Raw genomic sequence first — 18860 nt, forward strand, 5'->3', positions numbered from 1 at the left:
TTCCCTGTCCATCACCAACTCCCGGAGTTCACTCAAACTCACGTCCATCGAGTCGGTGATGCCATCCAACCATCTCATCCTCTGTCGTCCCCTTTTCCTCCTGCCCTCAATCCCTCCCAGCATCAGAGTCTTTTCCAATGAGTGGAAAATGCTGTATACATCCATTGCTAATAATCAGTACGAATGCTACCCTCTAACAAAAGATATCTTGTCCAATAGAATATGACTGGTTAGATTAAGCAGTAGGCAATTCTAAAGACAGCAAGAGTCTTCATACTCAGCAGATAATATATTTCACAATCACTTATAGACCTAGGCAATTTTTTATTTTTTTTTAGCTGAACAACTTTTTTGGGATAACCATTGTCATGAGATCTAGAGCTTTCCTAACTCTTAATTCTCTGACTTTAGAACAAAAATTCATTGATAAATAACTGCAATGATAAGTTTTTGAGTCGACATCTATATACATAATGTTGCCATCCTGAATACGTTAACTGAAGTATATTTCTGCCTCCCTGTATTTTGGTATGGCTGAGTCAAGGAAGAGAAACTTTTTGGCTTAGAAATGAATTTATCACATAGCTTTGTTTGTCTTCTACTGTAACGGGATATTAGCTCCTAGATTGCTGTTTTCCTGATGTTTCAGGAGCTGGGGCTGTAGATGTATATATTGAAGAAATCCCTAGAGCCATATGTATTCTTGTATTATGATAATGTTACCATTAGTCTTGATTGCTTTTGACAATGGTTACAGAATTGCCCTAAGGAAGAAGTTTAGTTTTGTTCACATTTTCCCCCCTTAATTTGGAAGAGTGTTTTTATTTCACTTTTATTTGAAATGAGTTCCTGTGCTGTTATTATGGCATTTTATGTGGCTTGTCATTGTAGTAATCAATTTTATATTTTCTTCACGCCAGTTCAACATTCTGCTTTTGACGAGCACTTTGTCATATTTACTAGGGTTCTTGTCATACATAGGAAAACGCTTCCTCTATTTGTCTCCTAAATTTTCTTTTTCCCTTGTTAGTAATTTTGCTATCTCTATATCAATGTTCTGGCTGGTTGCAATTACAAGTTTTCCCAGCTGGGAGCTTGTAGCATTTTCTCAGTCTCTGCAACATGCTGATCTATTCTGATATGAGTTTCAATTGTTTTACCTCCGTGTTCTGCATTTTTACCATGCTTTGTTGAAAAGGGACTGTTGAAACTTGAAGGGGTAGACATTTGAGGATATTTTTTTTTATTGTTGTTTGGTTGACTTTATTTTTGCAGATTTCAAATGAGACAAACATTGTGTTGCTTAGATATCTTCCCACTGAGATGAATTCTTTTAGTCTGAGGTCTTGGAATCATTGCCTAGAGATTTGCATTCAAATTTAATCTGTAAAAATGTCAAACTCAAAACATGATTAAGTTCAAATTTTGAATGAGAAACTGACTCTGGCCATGGTGGCGCTAATGGTAAAGAACCCACAATTCAGGAGGCACAGAAAACACGGTCCTATCCCTGGGTTGGGAAGATCCCCTGGAGGAGGAAATGGCAACCCACCCCAGTATTCTTGCCTGGAGAATCCCATGGACAGAGGAGCCTGGTGGGCTACAGTCCAGGGAGTTGCAAAGAGTCAGAAACAACTGAAGAGACTGAGCCCACACACAGATCCAGTAATTGTGAAGATCTGTGTGTGTTGACTTCAAAATGGATTCTGATGTAATAGGTTGAGATAAAGGAGGATTTATCTACAAAGTTCCAAAGCATTACTTCAAAAATCATATATAAGAAAGCAAACGTACAAGAGTGGAAGGGAACTTTAAATAATAGCCCAGTTTAAAATAGCAGGGGCTTGCTGGGGGTTCCGTGGTTAAGAATCTGCCTGCCAATACAGGAGACCTAGGATTGATCCCTGGGTTGGCAAGATCGCCTGGAGAAAGTAATCTCAACCCACTCCTGTATTCTTGCCTGGGAAATCTCACTGAGGAAAGTTGGATCTTCTAGTCAAAATCAGTTTTATTTTTCAAGTTACTTACTAAAAATTGATAATACAGTTATGGTTTCAGATATGGTTAGGAAATGTCAAACAGAAAAAAACTATAAGCTAAAACAATAAAACTCTGTTCTATATAAGTATATTTTGCAGACTAAAGAGTTAAAGAACTAAACAAAAAATCTTAGATTAAAAGAGGTCCACAGTTAATCATTTCATCTAAGAAATGTAAACTGGCTTCTGAGTTCCATTAGAATGTTAACATGAAATATAGAAAATGGAAAAGCAGTTATAAAACTGTATCCATAACATTATTTTAAGTATTATTTGCTTCAAGTGACCTGTATTTTGATGATTATAGGAGAAGCAAAAGGTTGGAAGTACTGTGAAAATTGCATAAGTCTGAAAACCATGTTTGCCTAATAGAACATTAATTTTGTTTGGGTTCTTTCATACGTCTCAAAAATGGGCATGCAAAGTTTTTGTTGTAACTGTTTCTAGTATCATTCTAATTGTTTTCAATTCCTTATTATATCTATTATTTTAATATAATAGTTTACCAGATAAAACTAGCATACAATAAACAAACATTTAAAGTGTATAATTTGATTAGTTTTGATACATACATATGTCCTCAAAATTGACAAAATAATCACTGTAATTAACATATGCATCATCACCCAAAGTTTATTGTGCCCCCTTGAAATCCTTCCCTTTCCTCTTCCCTAATTGTGTTTCTGTCTCAGAAAACTACAGATCTGCTTTCTGACACTATATATTAGATGACATTTCCTGAAATTTAAGTTAGTGATACACTTTAACATATACACTTCTGGAATTTTTTGTTCAATTATTTGGCACTTCATCCATATTGTAACATTTATTCAGAAGCTCATCTAGTGCACCTTCCAATTCTTACGTATTCCCCACCATAGAGCATGGAGGTGGAAAAAGAAAGAAGCCTTTGTCTGCGATACAAATTGATTTTTCCAGGGTATCTACAAAAGTAATATAACAGAAGATGATTTAAAACATTTTCTCTCACCTCACATCCTTTCTGGGAAAAAAAAAATTCCCCAACTTTCACTTCTCAACTCTACCCCACCTAGAAACCCAGCTTCCTAGTAGGACCTGGAGGATGGAATAGAGTGAAAGGAATTTCCCTAAATGCTTTTCTTAAACTAAAGCTGTATCTGAACGTAAAACATTCAGATAAATGTATCAAAAAAAAGATAAATTTACCCACAATACAATATACTTAGAAGAAAATTATTCAAAACATACAAAAATCCCTCAACCATCCCAGCCTACCCCGACTATCTTTGTCTCCCCAAAGCCCCCTGTAATTTAGTGTCATATCTGAGTCTGGCCTCCAGACTCTGGAACTTAACTCTCCTCTCCTGGGTTTCTCAGGTCTTTAATAAGAAAGAACTCTGACAAAAGAGTTGAAAACGATGGCAGAGTTAGAAGGGAACACCAGAAAAATTCTGCATGAATTTCAGAGATGTAATAGAAACCCCTGGGATGGCTCTACATATACTCCTGAATCGCCCTTGCATTCAGTGGCCCAAGTTATTATTTTTTTTAATGTAAGATAAATCCATTTATTATCTGAGTCAATATTTAGCTAGAGAGTCCTGCCTATTATAAATTAAATTCAATATCCCTATTTTTAAAATTAAAGTTTATTTTCCAAGTAAGTCAAGTATGTTTTCATAGAATTTTGCTCTTGTACGTTTGTATTATTCCATGAATATAGTTTTGGTTTTAGAAAACCATTTCATATGTATCAATGTCTAGTCCTAGTGAGAAAACAGTCAAATTTACAGGTTAAGTGCTTTGTGGAGGGAGGAAAGAAGAACAGGGAGGAGGAGGAAAAAACATATAGAGTTATGATTCTGTGAATTTATGTTTAGCTCATTTAGCTATGCATTTTTTCAAACCATTTCTTTTTATTTAGCAGTAATATTAAAATTAAAAGAAATCATATTATGTGAAAAAGACATTGATTCATTTTTATGGATCTGGATCTGCCAGGTACAATCATTAATATTTATAAAATATAACCTAAATTGGTAATCCTCTCTCCATCTAAGATCAATTAAATCCTTATGATAAACTCAACTTCCTCGGTGACAAATTCTTTCCATCCTAAAAGAATGACCTTCTTAACCTCTGACTCTTAAAGATGACTCTTCCCCGTACGATTGTGAATTGCCACTGTTATTCTGGAAATAGCCCAGATCTTCCTAAGTTTTTCCATTGTTTGGTATGGTAACTCATTAGAGCTATGCGTTTTTAATACTACATGTCTAGTGGCAGTTATGGTAAGCACTGAGAACCAACATTCTTTAGGTCTGTCCCTGTCTATTAATCAGTTAATTTACCTATTGACTACCTACCATTTATCTATCATTTCTATCAGCTTTTTTTTTTTCTCTCTAAATGATAGGTTGCTCTTTCATTCCATTAGCAAAGTTTTAAAGCTTTTTAAGTTTTGCAGTCAATCCCCTCTTTAGCCCCCTGATATAGTGCTTTATTCCTGAAAGTCTGTGGGACAAACCTAAATCAAATAAGTAAATCATTTTATGGCCCAGGATAAACCATTTGGCGCCAAGACTATCCCAAAATGCATCTTATGGGTGAGGGGCCTGGTGCCATTCTGAATTTTAAGACATTCCTTTCTTTCATTAACAGACTGCTACTGACTATATAACATCCAGCTGAAGACTAGCAGGCGGGTACTCTTTCTGCCCCCTTCTGATGCCTATGTCAGAAGCTTCTCTATCTCCTTTATACTTCAATAAAACTTTATTACACACACAAAAAAAAAGGATAGATTTTTTTTTTTCCAGATTTCATATTGAAACAGTCTACTAAGCCCTTGGTATAAAACAGCAGAATCACACATACTCTGAGGGGAGGAGGAAAGCTTCATATTGTAATTTAAGTGAGTTATGTGTCTAATTATGTCCAAGAGCTTGACAGGGTACTACACGTGTGGGCATCTGTAACAGCATTGCCTGAAATTTCATTCAGAGCCACAATGTCAGGTTTTACTTGTATTATTATCAGCAGTCATTATATACTCTGACATGTTTAATCCAAATGACTCACTACTTCTCCAAATCGAAGAGTAACAGAACAATATGAAACATCATAAAACATAACATCATCTCTTCCTATTTCATTACACATTCTCCTTGTAACAAGTTGGCCAAAACATCCCTTCAATATGATTAGATAAGTGAAGAAATTATATTAGATTCAGTTCCCTGAAAGACCATCTACAGTAAATACAGCTGTGGGTTTCAATTTAAATTAAAATTGATCGTATGCTTATTGGTTCTTCTAAGCTTTGGAACTGGAAAATTAAAACTTTACACATAGCAATTTTGATTTGTTTCTGAGAGAAAGTTCTTGATTTAGACACTCAGCAGGCTACCAATAGGTAAATATAATGGTGGGGAAAATATACAAATATTTATTTGGGAGGCTGTAATAGTTTTATGCATAAAACTAAAGGAGAAAACTTTTTAAATAATTACATCATAGGCTACTAGTTGTTGCTAGTGTTCAATGCACAATAGAAGATTTAGCATCCTTCCACTTACCTCCAGATCACCCCAGTTTACTTTCATTATCTCAGTGTAGTGTCCCCAGTCTCCAAGTTATCCAAGTTGGATGACAAGTTACATCTTTATTTTACATCTTAGAATTTATCCTTGGGAGCAACTCAATAATAGCCTCAGCAAGCTGAAGCTGGGATATAGCCCCTTTCTTCAAAGACAAATTCTTCCAATGATATGCTAGGGTGAAACACTGTAAAATTTAAATCATAACAGAATTGTTTCTGAAATTCATTAATACAGATTTCCAAGTAGTATTTAAGACCCTGTAGTTCTGTGAGTCTACAATAATTGCAGTTTTGATCTAATTATATAGTTATGTGGCTAATGAATGAGATGAAACGTCTTAAAATGCAAATGTGTTCTTTTTTTTTTTTTCTGACCACCCGATCAACTCTGTTTAAAACTAGATTTTTGAAATCTGTTCAATATATATATATATTATAAAAAAATACACACACACATTTAAAGGTTTCTTTGGTGGCTCAGTGATAGAGAATCCATCTGCCAATGCAGAAGAGGATTTGATCCCTGGGTCAGGAAGATTCCCTGGAGAAAGGGATGGCTACTCATTCCTTTATTTTTGCCTGGAGAATCCCATGGACAGAGGAATCTGGTGGGCTACTGTCCACATCCATTGTGTTGCAAAGAGTTGGATACAACTGAGCAACTAACACATACAAAAATATATATTAAAAAAATATATGTATGTATACATTTATTTTAAAAGGTCTAAAAATGGATGGGGAAAAGTGAGCAGGAAAATAAGAGCTCTATCTCAGAGTGGTGGTGGTGGTGGTCACTCAGTCATGCCCAACTCTATGCGACCCATAGACTGCAGAACGTCAGGCTGCTCTCTGCTTAGTCATTCTCTCTATGACCCCAAGGACTGTAGCCCACCAGGCTCTTCTATTCACAGAGAGTCTCCAGGCAATAATAATGGAGTGGGTTGCCATGCCCTCCTCCAGGAATCTTCCCAACTCAGGCTTCCCTGTACTTCACTCTCTCCTGGAGTTTGCTCAGACTCATGTCCATCGAGTTGGTGATGTCATCCAACCAACTCATCCTCTGTCATTCCCTTCTCTTCCCACCTTCAATCTCCAAGAATCAGGATTTTTTTTTCCAGTGAGTAGGTTCTTCTCATCAGATGACCAAAGTATTAGAGCTTTAGCTTCAAGATCAGTCCTTCCAATTAATATTCAGGATTGATTCCCTTTAGGATTGACTGGTTGGATCTCCTTGCAGTCCAAGAGACTCTCAAGAGTCTTCTCCAACACCACAGTTCAAAAGCACTCAGCCTTCTTTATGGTCCAACTCTCACATCCATACATGACTACTCAAAAAATCGTAACTCTGATGATATGGACCTTTGTCAACAAAGTAACAGAGAAGGCAATGGCAACCCACTTCAGTACTCTTGCCTGGAAAATCCCATGGATGGAGGAGCCTGGTAGGCTGCAGTCCATGGGGTCGCTAAGAGTCGGACACGACTGAGAGATTTCACTTTCACTTTTCACTTTCATGCATTGGAGAAGGAAATGGCAACCCACTCCAGTGTTTTTGCCTGGAGAATCCCAGGGTCAGGGGAGCCTGGTGGGCTGCCATCTATGGGGTCCCACAGAGTCAAACACGACTGAAGTGACTTAGCAGCAGCAGCAACAAAGTAATAATGTCTCTGCTTTTTAATATGTGGTCTAAGTTTGTCATAGATCTTCTTCCAAGGAGTAAACATCTTTTAATTTCATGGCTGCAGTCACCATCTGCAGTGATTTTGGAGCCCCTCAAAATAAAAGTCTGTCACTGTTTCCACTTTTCCCCCATCTATTTGCCATGAAGTGATTGAACTGGATGCCATGATCTTAGTTTTCTGAAGGTTGAGTTGCTTTTTTTCTTTTTTTTCTCATTAAACTGTTTTTAATGGGTCTCAAATTCTGTGACAGATTTTTGGTCAAGTTGTTTTCATTAAAAAATACTGATTTTAAAAACTAATAACTTAAACTGCCGCACACAAAACATATGGTCCACAAAAATATTCTCCTTTCCTTCTGAAGGTTTTACAATGCATTGTTATTAACCAGTCTTTGGCTATTAAACTTAAATGGCCCATTGAGACAAACAGTTCTGAGACCATACTTCCACCACTGATTAAGACTTGGGGTGGCAGGTATTGGGGATAATATTCATTCAACCTTCCTTCTGAGCTTTCTGGGCAGACTTGGTGACCTCGCCAGCTCCAGCTGCCTTCTTGCCCACTGCTTTGATGACACCCACAGCGACCGTCTGTCTCATGTCATGCACAGCAAAACGGCCCAGGGGAGGAGAGTCAGAGAAGCTCTCGACACACATGGGCTTGCTGGGAACCATATCAACGACGGCAGCATCGCCGGATTTCAAGGATTTAGGGCCATCTTCCAGCTTTTTCCAGAACATCAATCTTCCCCTTCAGCTCAGCAAACTTGCAAGCAATGTGAGCTCTGTGACAGTCCAGCACAGGTGCATATCCTGCACTGATCTGGCCTGCATGGTTCAAAATAATCAGCTGGGCTGTGAAGCCAGAGGCTTCCATTGGTGGGTCATTTTTGCTGTCACCAGCCATGTTGCCATGACGAACATCTTTGACAGACACGTTCTTGGCATGGAAGCCCACATTGTCCCCAGGAATGGCTTCACTCAGTGCTTCATGGTGCATTTCTGCAGACTTCACTTCAGTCATTACACTGACTGGAGCAAAGGTGACCCCCATGCCAGGTTTGAGAACATCAGTCTCCACACGACCCACAGGGACAGTACAAATACCACCAACTTCATAGACATCCTGGAGGGGCAAACGCAAGTGTCTGTCTGTTGGGTGAGTTGGTGGCAGGATGCACTCCAGAGCTTCAAGCAGGGTGGTTCCATGGGCATTGCCATCCTTACGGGTGACTTTCATCCCTTGAACCATGATTGCTGTTAGCACTTGGCTCTGGCATGTTGTCACCATTCCAGCCAGGAACTGGCACAAAAGCTACGGTGTCAGGACTATAGACAATTTTCTTAATGTAGGCGCAGACTTCCTTAACAATTTCCTCGTATCTCTTCTGGCTGTAGGGTGGCTCCGTGGAACCCATTTTAACTCCAACAATTAGTTGTTTCACACCCAGAGTGCAGGCCAGAAGGGCATGCTCATGCCCACTCTTGGAGATGCCAGCCTCAAATTCACCAGCACCAGCAGCAACAGTCAGGACAGCACAGTCAGCCTGGGAGGTGCCTGTAATCACGTTTTTGATGAAGTCTCTGTGTCCGGGGGCATCAATGATGGTAACACAGAACTTGCTGGGTCCCAGATTTCCACAGGGAGATAGCAATGGTGATACCATGCACGTTCAGCTTTCAGTTTGTCCAAGACCTAGGCGTACTTGAAGGAGCCCTCCCGCCTCAGCAGCCTCCTTCTTGAACTTTTCCACTGTTCTCTTGTCAATCCCGCCACATTTGTAGACTGGATGGCCAGTCGTGGTAGACCTCCCTGAAGCTACGTGCCCAATGTGGGTATGTGGGTTTTTTCCTTTCCCGATTTTGCTTAGGTTTAAGGGTGGTTTTTACAACACCTGTGTCCTGGCAGCAAACCCATTGTGATAAAGCAAAGATTGAGTTTTAAGTCAGCTTTTTCACTCTCCTCTTTCACCTTTATCAAGAAGCTCTTTAGTTCCTCTACACTTTCTGCCCTAAGGGTGATGTCATCTGCATATATCTGAGTAATTTACAATTAATTAGAAGCCAAAGGCTGGGATTATGAGTACTAAAATTTAAAAAAGTGAAGAGAAACTAAAAAGACTCTTGATGAAAGTGAAAGTGGAGAGTGAAAAAGTTGGCTTAAAGCTCAACATTCAGAAAACGAAGATCATGGCATCAGGTCCCATCACTTCATGGGAAATAGATGGGCAAACAGTGGAATTAGTGTCAGATTTTATTTTTGCAGGGCTCCAAAGTCACTGCAGATGGTGATTGCAGCCATGAAATGAAAAGACGCTTACTCCTTGGAAGGAAGGTTATGACCAACCTAGGTAGCATATTCAAAAGCAGAGGCATTACTTTGCCAACAAAGGTCCGTCTAGTCAAGGCTATGGTTTTTCCAGTGGTCATGTATGGATGTGAGAGTTGGGCTGTGAAGAAAGCTGAGCACTGAAGAACTGATGCTTTTGAACTGTGATGTTGGAGAAGACTCTTGAGAGTCCCTTGGGCTGCAAGGAGATCCAACCAGTCCATTCTAAAGGAGATCAGTCCTTCTTTGGAAGGAATGATGCTAAAGCTGAAACTCCAGAGAGTTGGGCTGTGAAGAAAGCTGAGCACTGAAGAACTGATGCTTTTGAACTGTGATGTTGGAGAAGACTCTTGAGAGTCCCTTGGGCTGCAAGGAGATCCAACCAGTCCATTCTAAAGGAGATCAGTCCTTCTTTGGAAGGAATGATGCTAAAGCTGAAACTCCAGTACTTTGACCACCTCATGCGAAGTGTTGACTCGTTGGAAAAGACTCTGATGCTGGGAGGCATTGGGGGCAGGAGGAGAAGGGGACGACAGAGGATGAGATGGCTGGACAGCTTCACTGACTCGATCGACGTGAGTTTGAGTGAACTCCGGGAGTTGGTGATGGGCAGGGAGGCCTGGCGTGCTGCAGTTCATGGGGTTGCAAAGAGTCGGACACGACCGAGCGACTGAACTGAACTGAACTGACTGAAAATTTAAAAAGTTAGTGTCACTTCTGGTCCTATCTACAAAAATCTAGAGGAACTTTATCAAAATATTTTATAATAGTTCTGAAAAATAACCAAAAAAAGCTTACATTTACTGGGTACTTCTATGCCAGCACTGTTTTAAATCTCACTGGAAAATTTAGTAGGTACCTGTATTGCTTTCATATCATAGATGATACTGAGGGACCAGTAGATTCATTGTTTACTAGAGGTAATGCTTTTTGATATCAGTGGAGCTAGGGGTTGAATTTGCATAGTCTGACTTCAGAGGCATCATTTGGACCACTACCCTATACTCAAAATGACAAGTGTGTCATGCCTTTTATAGGTTAATTAAAACCTAAAGATGTCCAAATTTGTAGTTATATAACCTTTATCGTATAGATTACATTCTATAAACATATCCATTTTTTTTGGTGAATATCAGCCTCAGATTAATTAGTGTATATTTAATAAATTTATCTTCTTCTGTGAAAAATTGTCATGTTAGATGATACAGAGGCCCTGTTCAAGCTTCCAGAGCCATACAGCAAATGGATGAATGGATAAAGGAGTAGTGGTACATATACACAATGGAATATTACTCATCCATAAAAAAGAGTGAGTCTAAAGAGGTGGACAAACCTAGAACCTGTTATACAGGATAAAGTAAGTCAGAAATAGAGAAATATTGTATGCTAATGTATATATATGGAATCTAGAAAGATGGTATTGATGAATTTATTTGCAAAGCAGCAATAGAGAAACAGAGATAGAGACCAGACTTATGGACATGGGAGAGAGGGGAGAAGAGGGTGAGATGTATGGAGAGAGTAACATGGAAACTTACCTTACCGCATGTAAAATAGATAGCCAACGGGAATTTGCTGTATGACTCAGAGGACTCAAACAGGGGCTCTGTATCAACCTAGAGGGGTGGGATGGGGAGGAGATGGGAGGGAGGCTCAAGAGGGAGGGGATATATGTATCCCTATGGCTGGTTCATGTTGAGGTTTGACAGAAAACAACAAAATTCTGTAAAGCAATCATCATACAGTAAAAAAAAAAAAAATTTTTTTTAAATTGTCATGTTAACTCACATTCTGACATGAAATACCTCATCTATTCTTCATTACGTCTCAGAAATTATAGATAAGGATTTATAAGCCATACCAAACATATCAGTAAACAACACCAAGTAAGTTCTTACCATGTCAGTGCTATCGCCAATACTTGACATGTATTATATCATTCATTGTCACCAGAATCTCATGAAGTAGATATTATATTTATCTTAGTATTTGGAGATAAATCACTTGTGGTTTCTGGGATTCTTGGAAACTTTAGAGTCTCTTTTATTTTGTTACTGACATGACTATAAGAACCTTATCCCATTTAAATTGCAAAAGAAACCCATGATTTAAATAGTTTTATTATGATGTTTTACACAGTATATATAAAACATGGACACATGGAGAAGTGCAGTATCCTCTTTTAAAATTTCAACTACCTTGAATATCAATCTTCTCTTTCTAATATAATTACATAAATTAAAATATAACATAACCATTCTTATAAATAACTAGCACAATGTGAATTGAACTGCATTATTCCAATTCATATCATTTAATAGCATTATAACATACTTAAGCAACAGCCATTTCTTTCCTGTTATCCTCTTACTTTTAATATAAATTTAAAAGTTAATTTTCTTTCAACTTTTATTTTATCACACAGAAATCATCATATTCTAGGTTTTATTTTTCTCTTCAGTCTTAATAGTTGACATCACTCCAATATTTCTATTATTAAATATATTAATATTAGTAAGAGAAATGTCTTCTTTAATACCCACTCTAAGTCTGATGCTTTCAAGAGATGAGGTGGGATAATCAAGTTATCCTGAGGCTGACAGGATGAAAATGGTCAACGTTCCTTGTTTCAGTCATTCAATTGTATATGTCCCTTACAGGAACCAGACATGCTTTCTTCAACCTAGTTACGTTGCTGCACATTTAATCTTTACAGCAATCTTGTATACTAAGGATTAGCCTCTCAACAGATTGAATGAGAAAACAGATGTCTTGAAAATTAACTAGCTTGCATAAACCGATGTAAATCTGTGTATAGAAATCTGGGATTCAAACCCACCTTTGCTGATTCTAGAACCTGTATTTTACTGATATCTGTGTTCTGCTCATCCCTGCCCTGCTGATCTGCTGTTTGTTGCCGACTTCTGCCTTTCTCTCTTAAGACCTCCCTTTGTCTTTCTCTCTCTCTCTCTCTCTCTCTCTCTAGAGTGAAAGGACTAAATTCAGTTGACAGTAACCTAGTGTAAGTCTTCAGATCCCATGAGCATTTTTCACTGGCATCATGACGGTTGTGTTGAAATAGTTCATCTCTGGTTATTCCTGCTGATGTTGAGTACTGACCAAGGCTGTGTTCCCCTCCTCTCCCTGGCATTCTACATTACTTTGTTGGGCCATCACAGAAGGGACAGGAAGGTGGTTTGGAAGTGATTTACATATCCCACTAACTTCTTCACATTAAATTATTTCCAATCAGGAGGATCCCCTCTGACCTTTATGAACATTCTTTTTATAAGCATGTAAAACATTGATCACAATTCAAAATTCAGCAGAAGTCACAATAGTGCATGACTCTTTCTAAAGGTCCCCACATATGACTTCCCTGGTGGCTCAGATGGTAAAATGTCTGTCTACAATGCTGGAGACCCAGGTTCGATCCCTGGGTCAGGAAGATCCCCTGGAGAAGGAAATGGCAACCCACTCCAGTACTCTTGCCTGGAAAATCCCATGGATGGAGGAGAGGGAGGAGAGAGGTGGGCTACAGTCCATGGGGTCACAAAGAGTCAGATAGGACTGAGCGACTTCACTTTACGCATGAGATGGGCTTCCTGGATAGCTCAGTTGGTAACGAATCTGCCTGCAATGGGGGAGACCCTGGTTCAATCCCTGGGTTGGGAAGACCCTCTGGAGAAGGGATAGGCTACCCACTCCAGTATTCTTGGGCTTCCCTTGTGGATCAGCTGGTAAAGAATCCACTTGCAATGTGGGAGACCTGGGTTCAGTCTCTGGATTGGGAAGATCCCCTGAAGAAGGGAAAGGCTACCCACTCCAGTATTTTGGCCTGTAGAATTCCATGGACTATACAGTCCATGGGATCACAAAGACTTGGACACAACTGAGCAACTTTCACTTTCACGCACAAAATGGCTTCAGTTTCTCTCCCCTGCTGTGACTCTGATCTCAAATTCACCAGTTAAATTTTAGTTCCCCCAACCAGGTGGCTCAGTGGTAAAGAACCTTCCTGCCAATGGAGGAGATGCAGAAGGTACCGGTTTGATCCCTGTGTCAGGAAGATCCCCTGGAGGAGGAAATGGAAACCCACCCCAGTATTCTTACCTGGGAAATCCCATGGACAAAGGGGCCAATGGGCTAGAGTCCTGGGGATCGCAAAGAGTCAGACACAACAAGAGCAGGCTCAGTGGTGACTTGGTGTCTGTAATCAATAGAACCATACAGTTTGAGTCCCCCCACCCTTTCCCAGAATAAGGTGTACTCAGAATAAGGTGATTAAGGCCTATGAATCCCCCTGAGAGACAAGGAGCTCTAGGTGCATCACTGATCATTACTCTTTGTAGACTATCTGAGGCCAAGGTGGACTGGGAGCAGGAGTCAAGGGCTTTGAAAGGAGGGAGTGTCTCAGCACCAGTAGGTTTGGTTTCCCATTTCCTTTTGATCTGGGCCAACATGGCAGTGTCTTCTGGCTCAATCAGGAGTATCTCTGATGCTTTGAGTATACTCTATGCTGTACTGAGTGGTGAGATCCTAGTGGCTTATACTATCTATTCCAGACATAAAGACTACTCGATTTACCCATATTATCTTTTCTGAATGGAGCCATGGGGTTTTGCTCCTCTTGACTGACTTTGGTTGGTCTAGTGCATTCAGGCTTTAAAACAATGTCCATATTCTTTCAGATCAGTTTTGATTTCATTGACACAAATAATGCTTCTTAAGTTTTCACCTATCTTTGCTGTAGGACTGTGAGAATTTTCAAGATTGATGGTGATGACTGAAGAATTTGGGGGACAGTTTCTATATGTCTTTGGGACAGTTTCTCATTCTCCAGTTAATTACATTAATCAGTATTATAAACCCAATCTGCTTTGAAGACTATATCAGTTTAATGTATAATATTTATATACAAAACTTTAACATTTCCACCTGGAAGTCAGGAAAGACTAGAAAATCACACAATAAAATGCATTTTCCTTTGGCTTTTAAGAATCTTAGAGCCATATTTTGAGTTTATGAATAGGGACTCTGAAGTATTTACCATCTATGTACCTATGTGTTGACATGTCAGTCTTATAAGTATGTCCTATATTTGCCCTGTCCTTGATTCTAATGTTCTAATTCAAAAATTACAATTCTAAGAATAACTCTTGTTAAGCATCAAATTCTTTAATCAGTTGTACTTTATGAGTAATATACAGAGAAATAGACAGTTCCTCACTGATTCTCAAATACATTTTAGAATTTTTCTACCCTACTGAAACATGATTGCATGGCATCACCAACTGGATGGACATGAATTTGAACAAGCTCTGGGAGCTGGTGATAGACAGGGAAGCCTGGTGTGCTGCAGTCCATGGGGTCGCAAAGAGTCAGACACGACTGAATCCCTCAACTGAACTGGCTGAAACTCCAGCAATGCTAGACCCTGGTTCTTTCCTTTGTTCACAGACATCTGTGCATGTGGGACCACACACATTCACACCAAAGCTTCAAGCTTCACATTCAGGCAGGAATATTTTCGAGCTCAGTTAAACCCTCTTGCCACTTCTGGACAGATAATATTTTCCTCTGCAAGTGGATAAATTGAGTTGTTTTGCTCTTGTGAACAGCAACATACTGTTACAAAGTTTTCCCAATCCAATCGCACCAAAAATAATGCAGATTTATTTCCATAATGAGGTTCATTTTGCCTCCAATTACCAGATGAATTTGTTTATTATAGACATCATCACAGTTACTTTGTTGAAAAACTATCAGCATCAAAATCTTTCCTAAGTATCTTTAGATTGGTGTAGATAGCCTTAGAATGAGGTTCCTTTCCACTTGTCCATTCCAAAGTTATCTCAGGACTTGATCACTATTCCTGTGGATTTTCAAACAGATTTTCTGGTCTTCCTATTTCCAAGTGGAAATGTTAAGATTTTCAATACAAATATTATACTTTAAACTGATATAGTCTTCAAAGCAGTATCTGGTAAACAGTTTAATTAGTAAGACCCTGAAAAGCAATGAACACAAACCTCCCTCAAAATTGCATTACAAATTGGTTGGGGAGCTGACTGTAAAAGTTAGAACTTTATTTTTTCTCACATTTGATAGATTCATGAAAGAAAATTGCTGTGCCAAGACGAAAAGAGATAAATTCTGTATGTCCTCCAAAGTCCTGTTCTCTAAAACTTTTGGAACTCATACGGCTTATCTAAACCTTTTTCTTTATGTCAGTGTGTGTGATTATGTGCTTATTAACTTTATCTCATACTCTCAAAGAAAAATAAAGAAAAATAAATAAGGTTTAATGTCTATTTGATGTTTTTATTGGTTTATAGTTGACTGCAATGTTGTGCTTCAGGTATAGAGCAAAGTGATTCATTTATCTAAATATATGTTCAGTCACTATGGAAAACAGTATGGAGGTCCCTTAAAAATCTAAAAATACAGTTACCATACAATCCAGCATTCACTCCTGGTTATCCATCTGGAAAAACAAAGACCCTAATTCTAAAAGATACATGCACCCCAGCATTCATAGCAGTACTATTTACAATAGTCAAGACATGGAAAAAACTCAAATGCCCATTAGCAGATGATGTATGTCACATTTTATTAAGCCAATCAGCTAATGGGCATTTGAGTTGTTTTCATGTTTGGCTATTGTAAACAGTGTTGCTGTGAATGTTGGGGGTGCAGGTATATTATCAAATTAGTGTCTTCATTTTTCCAGATAAATAACGAGGCATGGGAATGATGTCGAATCATACGGTAACTCTATTTTTAGATATTTAAAGACCTCCATACTATTTCCCAAAGTGGCCGCAGCAATTTCCATTTCCACTAACAGTGTAGGAGAGTCCTCTTTACTACACATGCTCTGAGCATTTATTATTTGTAAACTTTCCATTATAGCCATTCTGACCTATGGTTTTTCCAGTAGTCATTATGCATATGAGAGTTGGACAATAAAGAAAGCTAAGTGCTTGAAGAATTGATGCGTTTGAACTGTGGTGCTGGAGAAGACTCTTGAGAGTTCCTTGAACAGCAAGGAGATTCAACCAGTCCATCCTGAAGGAAATTAGTCCTGAATATTCATTGGAAGGACTGATGCTAAAGCTGAAATTCCAATACTGTGGCCACCTGATGTGAAGAGCTGACTCATTTGAAAAGATCCTGATGCTGGGAAAGACTGAAGGTGGGAGGAGAAGGGGACGACAGAGGATGAGATGGCTGGATGGCATCACCGACTCAATGGACATGAGTTTGAGTAAACTCCCGGAGTTGGTGATGGACAGGGAGGCTTGGTGTGCTTCAGTCCATGGGGTCGCAAAGAGTTGGACGCGACTGACTGACTGACTGAACTGAACAGGACTGACCCATGTGAAGTGGTTTTGATTTGCATTTCTCTATTAAGTAGTGACATTAAGCATTTTTTCATGTGTCTGTTGACCATCTATGGCTCCTTTGGAAAAATATCTGTTTAGGTCTTCTGCCCATTTTTGACTGGATTGTTTATTTTATATCGAGTTGTATGAGCTGTTTATATATATAAGGTATTAACTCCTGTTGGTCACATCATTTGCAAATACTTTCTCCCATTCCATCGGTGTCTTTCTGTTTGGTTAATGGTTTCCTTTGCTGTGTGAAAACTTATAAATTTGATTAGGTGCCATTTACTTCTTTTTGCTTTTATTTCTTTTGCCTGGGGAGACTAATCTAAGAAAATATTGCCATGATTTATGTCCAAGATTTTTTGCCTGTGTATTCTGCTAGGATTTTCATTGTGTCATGTCTTAAGTTTGGCCTTTAAACCATTTTGAGTTTACTTTTGTTTCTGGAAGTACAAATGAAGTTAGGAAGTGTTCTAACTGCTTTGATTTACATGCAGCTGTCCAGCTTTCCCAACATCACTTATTGAAAAGACTGTCTTTTCTCCATTGCATAATCTTGCTAGGTAGAGTATCCTAGGTTGCAGATTTTCCCCTTTCAAGACTTGAATATATCACGATACTCCCTTCTGGCCTGCAGTTTCTGTCATCAGCTGATAGCTTTACTGGGGTTCCCCTACAATTGATTTTGTTTTTCTCTTACTGTCTTTAGAATCTTCTCTTTAACTTTTGCAATTTTATATGATTTGTCTTGGTATGAGTCTGTTTGGATTCAACTTGTTTGGGATCCTCTGTGCTTCTGGTACTTGGATATCTGTTTTCTTATTTAGGTTTGGGAAGTTTTCAGCCGTGATTTCTTCAAATACATTTTTGAACACTTTTTTTTTCCCTCTCTTTACCTTATCATGTGTAGTTTTCAGATTTTATTTATCTCTTAGATCCCCAAATTGCTATTTTTTTAAATTGTCTCTCTGCCTGCTTTCTTGATTCAGTGATTTCCATTATTCTATCTTCCAGATCACCTGTTCATTCTTCTCTGTCATTTGGCCCTCTAGTAATTGCTTCTAGGTTTGTTTTTATCATGGCAATTGAACTAATTTTGATTGGTACATCTTTATTGTTTCTTGTTCCTTATTACAGTGTTCTGCAATTCTCTTGATAATCTTTCTTAACTGAGATACCATTTTTACCACCTGCTTTTGAACTCAGGGTGTAGTAAACTAGTGAGCTCTTTTTCATGATTTGCTCTTTCAGGGGATTTCTCTGGTTCTTTGAATTGGGCATACTTCTCTGCTTTGTCATTTTCTTAACTTTCTATGTTGCTATAAATTTAGGAGAAAGAGTTACCAACTTTGGTCTGGACGGGATGTTGTTTTGAGGGAATATCTCTGTGTAGACCATGTTTGTACAATGTTTTTGGTGCAAGGGCTGGTTTTGGACCCCAGCCATGTGCTTCCTCAAGGTGAGCTGGCCCTTTTCCCCTTGGAAGCGAATGTGGTTGGTATTGCAGTATCCATAGCTTCTGCTGATGTGGGGTGGGGTTTCCACTCCACACCGTGGCTATTGCCACCCCGTCAGGCGTGGGGTCTGCTCCCCTACAAGGGTCAGGTTTGATCATGGTCCAAGCCTTCGAGTGTGTACCCTGCTGCACACAGGCAGTCGCTAAAGCAAGTGAGGTCCCTGTGGTCACAGAGGACCTAGGTCCCATCAGTGTGCAGACCATGGTTCTGCTCGGAGGCCGTCCAAGGTTATGCCGTCCTCTCTGCTGTGTTCATCCATGGAATAGGTGAGGGCTGGGGGAAGGGGTGTTGTGGCTTCAGGATTGAGGTTGCCAGGC

General features: G+C 39.1%; 1 pseudogene; it reads right to left on the reverse strand.

Moving 5' to 3' along the window:
* Positions 1-7798: 7798 nt before the first annotated feature.
* On the reverse strand, positions 7799-18641 carry LOC113896687 (annotated as a pseudogene).
* Positions 18642-18860: the final 219 nt, after the last annotated feature.

This window comes from Bos indicus x Bos taurus, chromosome 7 (genome assembly GCF_003369695.1).
Source record: "Bos indicus x Bos taurus breed Angus x Brahman F1 hybrid chromosome 7, Bos_hybrid_MaternalHap_v2.0, whole genome shotgun sequence".
NCBI lineage: Eukaryota > Metazoa > Chordata > Mammalia > Artiodactyla > Bovidae > Bos > Bos indicus x Bos taurus.